The sequence below is a fragment of the Rhamphochromis longiceps genome, linkage group LG16 (assembly GCF_057381845.1).
Source record: "Rhamphochromis longiceps isolate RC_006_pf linkage group LG16, R_longiceps_female_GT1.1, whole genome shotgun sequence".
NCBI lineage: Eukaryota > Metazoa > Chordata > Actinopteri > Cichliformes > Cichlidae > Rhamphochromis > Rhamphochromis longiceps.
This window is the reverse complement of record NC_140572.1, coordinates 8,580,478-8,588,370: the sequence shown is the minus strand read 5'-3', so window position 1 is coordinate 8,588,370 and position 7,893 is coordinate 8,580,478. Positions and strand designations below refer to the sequence as shown.

Sequence of the window (7,893 nt, the reverse complement as noted above, 5' to 3'; positions counted from 1 at the left end):
GATTCATAAATCTGTTTATCCCTTGCTGCTGTTGCTGCTGCCCATGCATGTTACCCAGTATGTTTCAAGGAATCACCCAGTATCAACACCACTATATATCTCATTAGTGGTGTGTATAGAGATTAGCCCTTCATTCATTTTCACTGTGTTAGTTGGTGGTAAAAATCTCAGAGACCTGATCTGCACGGTTAAATACAACAGAGCTAAGTAAGAAAACCTAAATTGCCAGCAGCTCACAAATGCAACAGCTGGACAGCGGTGAGGCTGAAAATCAATCAGCCGTCCAAACAGCGAGGTTCCACATCTGGTGTAACTCAAAACTAGAGGGGGAGGTGAGGTGATTCAGCAGGTGATGGCAGCAAACTTCACCAAAGAATGAAAGTGAGATGAGAAGAAAGGCTGCAAGGAAGGAGCAAAGGAAAGCAAAGGAAAATAAAATAAAAATGAAGATGACTGAAAGGAAAGAAAAAGGGCATGGCTGAAAAGGAAGGGATATGAGCGGAGGAAGGACAGAAGAGAAGAGGAAAGAAAAGATGAGAAATAAAAGCAGGGATAAAGTGACAGTGAGGAGGATGAGGAGCAGAAAAAAATGGGAGAGGGAAGAGGAAATATAACTGAAGCCCATAAACAGCTTGGTCTTCATGAAACCTGTGAACATGCTCAACCTGCTTCCCACCAAGCCAGAAGCTCCCCAGTGTAACTGGCAGTCAACACTATGTCAAATTCAATGACACTTTATAACTGTACGGGAATGCATGCATGCATGCATGCATGCATGTATGTATGGGTATGCATATTTTTATGCGTCTGTGTGTGAGACCAAGTATCAGAAAAGCAACTGCTCAGGCTAAAAGGACATATCTGCTTTAGTTCTTAACAGCTGCCCCCTGCAGTTGCCCTTTTCCACACATGAAAGAGCAACAGTCACACTGTGTGTACACGCGTTTGTGTGTGTACAGTGTGTAAGACATGAAAGAGTGAGGCAGCAGCAGGCATCAAGGAAATATTCAGTGTCTTGTAAATCAGCGCTATACGATGTGTGCCTTGAACAAAACACTTTGCGTGTGTGGGAAAGTGTAATTTATACATGTAGGTTTGTTACCTGCTGTTACTGATTAGATGTATAACACTGGCTCAAACATGATCTATCTATCAATCTATTGATCTATCGTAATCTCTGAGTTTCTGCCTCTAGTTTATTTTTGCTTTACGACGTTAGAAAAGTTCAGGAAACCTTACATGTTTCTCTTGCTTAAACCACAGATGGGAGTCTGTATATAAATACTGGCAAAGTGCTCTGCATGTCCTTCATTTACCCGAACCATATCTCGCCAAGCATGTAGTTCTTCAATGGCACTGTAGTCATTCAGAAAATGCAAACTGCTCAACAAGTATATTTAATTTTCCTAGAAGACAGCATTGGTACCATACAAAGAAGACTTTTGCATCACATAAGTGACAAATCCCATTAGTGATTTGTCATCCCAGTAGAGATTTGTCACTAAACCTATTCAAACAGACCTGGAGCACAAACAGACCTTAAAGGACACACAAATGGTAAACAGTAAATATTAATCACACAGATCATACAATTGTCCCTCAGAGTTTTTAGATTTGCTCTTCTGTGATGTCCCCGTTTTCATGCACTAACACTACTAGCACTGCAGAGCAATCATTTCTTTTTGAAAAGACTTCGGAGTAAAAAGAGTTCTGGTTTCACGGGTCAAGTCTCAAATTAGCACTAAGGTGTGTATTGTCACTGTTATCTTTTTTTTCCTCCTTCAAGTTATACAAAGCTCAGTTGTAGTGCTTAGGAGGTTGTGGTCTCCATTGCTGGACAGCATCTCCAACACTGACACACCCAAGTTTAGGGGGAAAAAAAACAACCTTGATTTTTAGCACAAAAGTTTTTTTGCTCACATTTGTGTTCGTGCCACCTTTTCCTCCACTGGGGATTTCTTAATGAGCCCATCATGACCATGTCTCCTTTAGCCTTTTATGTAATTCTTATAATTTTCCAGTGTCGTGCTCTTTAACATACAGTTTGTTGTCCCTCTGAGCACTGACAGCATTTCATATGTGACATTTAATTTCCTTAACATAACAATTGGGTGTTGGGTCAGCTTCTACGGCGGCTCGCTTTACAGGGTGATATATCATCTGGTGTGAACCAGGTCAGTGCCTACAATTGCTGAGCAGCCGTCAGCCAACAGAGGAGGAAAATGGCCAAGGAAAGTATAAAACAGATGAGCTTTCAATTAGTACACAGCTTTACATTTGAAGAGCCACAGCCTGTGTGTGTGCGTGAGTGAATAAAGTAAAGCTTCCTGTGAGGAAGTTAGTGCTGCTCACCAAACCTCTCCTAGAAATTCCCCTTTTTAGTAAATGTAAACTTTCATTAGGTAGCTCATGTATCCTGAAATATCAAACTGTTTATTTTTTACTTTCTCCAAGTTTCCACGTCTTGTATTTTTCTTTTTTCTAATGTGGGAAAAAATATAAAGCTTTTGTTAGACCGAAGCCACAGAGATACAAACTTGGAAGTTGTGTTGACTTTCTTTAAGGACTAACCTGCGTGAGTTTCAGATACGAAGTCAAATCAAACTAAAAACTCTCACATTGTCAGTTAAGACCTGACCCTTGATCACAGCTTGCCTTTTTCATTTTCCAGATTATAGTTTTTTATTTAAAAGTTAAAATATCTTTTCAATCCATTCAAAATATAAAATTAAAAATAAAAAGCTAACAGAAAAATCACAAAAATTCTTTCATATTTAGCAGGAGTAATAAATAATGAGCAAAAGAACATATGAAAACAAATGCAAACTACAGTTAAAGAACTTGCACACTCTTGCTGATCTCACTTCACTTCCTCTGTTTCAAAAACTATCGTCACCTTGCTTCTGCTAGCCGCTAGACAAAATAATCCGTAAGGTCCAATCAAAACACAGGGTCGTTTGGTCACGACCTGCGTAGTAAAAGAGAGACAGGGGTTGTATTTTTCCTCCAAAGAGAATTCCCACCTCGTTTCTCCGTCTTTCTCCATGTTTCCGCCTCTGCGACTCTTCAATGCCACAGACCCTCTGGCTGATTTGGCGGCTCAGGCTATTAATCACATGGTTTTAACGGTGCTGCTAAGGCAGAGGTGAGCGAGCAGCAGAGCAGGTGACCCTCCCTAACCGCGCTCCCGACCCCCATCAACCCCCAAACACCATGTCTGTGCCCCGATAAATTCACAGCAGGACTTTGACTGAGTCTGTTTTTCATCCTTCCTCTCACTTCCTGCCTGATGTCATCACTATATACTTAATAATGGACAACAAGGAGATCTAATGAGACTGACAGAAGGTGTGTGTGTTTGTGTGAGTGAGTGTGCAAAACAGAAATAACTAATAATGTAGAGCACTCACATTTATATAGTGCTTTTCTATTTGACATTCATGGCTGATTTAGAATCACCTGGAAATTCACACACATACAGAGAGAAAATGCGAACTCCACACAGGAAAACCCGGGTGGGGTTTGAGCTAGGAGCTTTCATGGCGAACCTTCTTGCACCGCATACATGGTTAAATTTCTTTATTAAATCATTTTTTAAACGTTTTTGGAATATATGTTAAAAAAAAAAAGAATAAATAAACTTCTCAAATTGGACATTTTTATTATTTTCTTTGTTTTATTTTCAGTGTAATATGAAGTTTAAATGATTGTCTGAATAGGCTACTGCATTTTATTTTTATTGGTTTAACTTGTGTCTGCCAGGAGGAAAGAAGAATGTAAGGATTTGGGCAGAAATACAGTGCAATGTAAACTACCTTGGTTTTATATACAGTGGTCTCTCGCTATAATGCGGTTCACCTTCCGCGGCCTTGCTGTTTCGCGGATTTTTTTGTGCAATTTTGCATGCTTCTTTTTTTTTTCTCTACAGCGCATTGTGTTCTGTGTCCTGATCGGCTGTAGAGCATTGTCAATCAATCTCGTGCCGTACAGTACAGAATGCGTTCAGATTCAAATTTACATAAATCTGCGATCGCTAGCTTGATGAAGACTAGTGTCTTAGTGTGACTTTGAAGTGCTGTACTGTAGGTTTGTAAGTTTTCTCCCCAACAAACACAACGTCGATGAAACATTTTGCACCGTCAAAGGCACCTGCGGCAGCACCCAAAATGCAGAGGAAGATGCTAACCATCGCACAAAAAGTTGGACTTCTGGACATGCTAAAGGAAGGTAGAAGTTACCATATTGTTCAGACCATCAGGCACACCAGATTATAAGGTGCACTAAGCAAAACAAAACAGTCAGATAAGTCAAACTTTACTCAACTCATTCTTCTTGCTTCCTCTACCTCCATACCATTGATTCATTAATGCTGAATTCTCTGACAGCTTCTCTGTTCCCATGTTCTGGACCTGAAAACAAGGTTTGATCTTTGGTTTCATTTTATAATACTGGACTTATTTTTCTACGAAGGTTTGATCGTTGAGAGTGTTTGAACAAGAGAGAAAAGTGTATAAATGTTCATGCCTGTATAGTGTGTAGTGAGGGGTTTTACAGCTGGCTACTTCGCAGATTTCGCTTATCGCGGGTTATTTTTAGTAACTCTCGCGATAAACGAGGGACCACTGTATTTGCATATTCTGGTATAGTATGCTGTGTATATGTAAATTTAATTTATCTGACTACTTTTTAGATTGCAGTTGTTCTACTGTTCTTCTTGCCTTTTTACCGACTATTAATATAACAACATAACAGGCTGATTCCCTTCCCACATATGATGGTCATTGATATTGCCTTCTAATTTACATTTAAAATGGCTTCTAAAGTGAGTTTTTCTGTCAATACGTTGTCAAGAAACCCACACAGGATTTCAACCAGGTCATTACTATTGTTTGTGGCACTCAAATGAGGTAGGAGAACTGTCACAGCATTGTAATTGCTGGTCAGTGACTCAGCTCATGTTTACCTACTGAAATGGGGTTTTGTAAAAGAGGACATGGAATTTTATATTTAAAAACATAATCAACAAAAGAACAAGCCCATTGCCTCTGCATTAAAGAAGGTAAGGTGCTTCAGTTACTGCCCTTAGGATACAGTCCAGATTGGAGTTCTTCTGCTACATACAATGCAGTTGTTACAAAGAAAATGAATGCTTGACCTTGTTTTGGGCCAATCCCAAAGCACATACTTGTGTATAAAGAGCTTTGAAAACATAACTTTGACTTCATGCAAACTATGAAGGCTTTCCAGCTCATGTACAAGTCGAGATTTTTAGCATGTTGAAGACAAGGCTGCAAAAGAATGATGATTATTTTACCTTTTCTTTCTCTGATAGTTACAAGTAGTCAGAGTGTGGAAAAGAGGCACGATGGCCACGGATCAATGACATTGCAGTGCAATGCGGCACTTCAGCCATTGAGCTTGCAATTGAAATCTGCCCGGTTATCTACGCTGGCTACAATGAGACCCTCCTGATCCTTAAACACATGTTGGACCCACTTTGTCGAGCCACCCTAGATCAATCTGTGACTCCACCAGTTGCTCGTTTTCACTTTCCACTAAATATGACCCACGGCTGTGGAAGCATATTCAGGACCACCAGCGCTCCTGGGACAGGTATATTCTCTGACTTTTCCAGCATTGAGACAATGAACATCAGTGGTGTGGTCCAGTCTTTTGAGCCCACAACAGGAAAAATTTCCTACAAAACTGAGTTGATGTACTACTATTCCTGTTCCTACCCCTTAGAATATATGATCAACTACACCCAGCTTAATGTGTCAGCCACCTCTATCATAGTCAAGGACAACAATGGCAGTTTCATCAGCACCTTGAGCATGAAGCTGTTTAGTGATGCCAACTACACCCAACCACTGGTAATCCCACAGTGGGGAATTGAACTGAGGACCGATGTGTATGTTGAGATCAAGGCCACCAACCTCACACGCCAGTATAATGTCCTGCTGGACCGATGCTATGCCACCATTTCCCCTCTGCCATCCAACTCTAGCATCTTCAACTTGTTTGTCTCCTGCTCTAAGGATCAGTTCACAAACATGATTGAGAATGGAGACAGCCAAAGAGCTCGCTTTAAGTTCCCAGCCTTCCGCTTCATCGAACACGAGAAGGAGCCTGTGTCCACCTACTACATCCACTGTGTCATTCGTCTATGTGAAAGGAGCACCTGCAGCACATTCAAGCACTGTGCACAAAGAATGAAGAGGAGCACCCTTGATACTTCTGAAGTGGGCATAACCAAGGCTTACACCATCATCTCTCCAAAGATCATTACCAAAGCTGAAAATGTTGAGTCCAAAGAGCAGCCAATTGTTGTAGAAAAATATAATTCTGATGTCGGGCTCGGTGTGGGTGTTGGTGTCCTTGCCTTTGCTTTCTTAATTGCTCTCATTATTGCAGCTGTGTTTTATAAAAGGTTCAGGAAACATTAAAAAATAGTAGGGAAAACAGCAATCAAATGTCAAATTCAAATATTTGTAAGATTTGTGAATGTGTGTGAGGTCTTTTAAAGCAGTCAGAGTATCCTAAAAAAAAAGCTTTTTGTCTTTCGCAAAGCAACTTGTCAACTTTCTGTCTAAGACTAACCATTACAGCATTGATGATACTGATTTTTGAAAATGACTCTAAAATCCAGCATTGACTTTGTAATCTCTATACTCTATTTATTTATATTTACATTGATGTGTCAAAGCATAGGTCAAAGGCTCATGCTTTTTAGGACTTATTGTTCCTCGTGCATATCTGTAGATAAAGTTATCAGTGTGCCTGTAGGACAGGGTTACGAGTCCAAGATGCATAAATACAAAAAAGGTAACATGACAATATATCCTGTAAAATCCATGAACTTGTATATTAGCTTGAAAGAAATGTAGTTTGCACAATATCTAAAGGATGGAAGAGATAATATATGTAAAACATAATTAAAAAAAATAAAAGCAAGAATACCAAATTAACTATATTGTTAATAAAGCTAATTGAGATAAAGATATCCTGATGTAAGAGAGGCTTGAGAACAAATTACACTAAACCCAAAATTACAACAAAGAAATGTATTCATCAAACTAGAATCTTAGTATGTCAAACTCTAAGGTTTCTCTCCATATCTTTTCCTTTGTGAAAGTACTCACTGGTTTTTCAAACTGACGTCATGCCCCATAAGGCCAGTGTATATGTCAGAGGAGGAAGCTGCCTACCTATGTGCAGTATATCTGTGACCCCACTGGGCTACAACTGCCCCATTGCTGTGTGATGTCGTCTGGAGACAGGCTGATAAATGGAAAGAAGAGCCAGAGCTCCCTCGTGAGAGATTCTTGACATGTGACATCTTTAGTAACAACTCCCTGTTTCTCATTTAGTGCTTTTGTGATGCTAGACGGATTGTTTCCTGCTTCAAATAAAAACAAAGAAAGATATGCCAAAAGTCATCACCATCAAATGATCATTTAAGAATTAAATGCAAAATGCTTTAGATTAGATGGAGGACCTGTAGTTAGGAGTAATTACATAACTTGAAGAAGGTTAAAATTGTAAATTCATTTCAAAGTACCTCAGTTATCTAATTATGATAAAACTTATTAAAGTTGGCTATAGGTAGTTTTGGTCACTTACTAAAATCCTGGTTAATCGCAAATGAAACAACCACATCACATCCTGGAAATATAAGACAGGCAAACAGAGAACATTAAATCTTCTTTGACTGGAAACACTGTTACTGTTTCAGCTGCTGTTGTGATACACTGACTGAGATGGCCATGAAGTGTGAAAGTTCACAATACAAATGAAATACATAAATCACAACTACAAAACAAAGCCAGAAGTGAAAATAAGAATGAGAATAGGTAAATCTAAAATTTAATATCCATTTGGCAGGTTTTGGAT

At 39.4% G+C, this 7,893-nt stretch overlaps 1 pseudogene; it reads left to right on the top strand.

The window, feature by feature from the left end:
- The first annotated feature begins 5,298 nt into the window (after nucleotides 1-5,298).
- LOC146650553 (zona pellucida-like domain-containing protein 1 pseudogene) lies at nucleotides 5,299-7,368 on the top strand (annotated as a pseudogene).
- The last annotated feature ends 525 nt before the right edge of the window (nucleotides 7,369-7,893 follow it).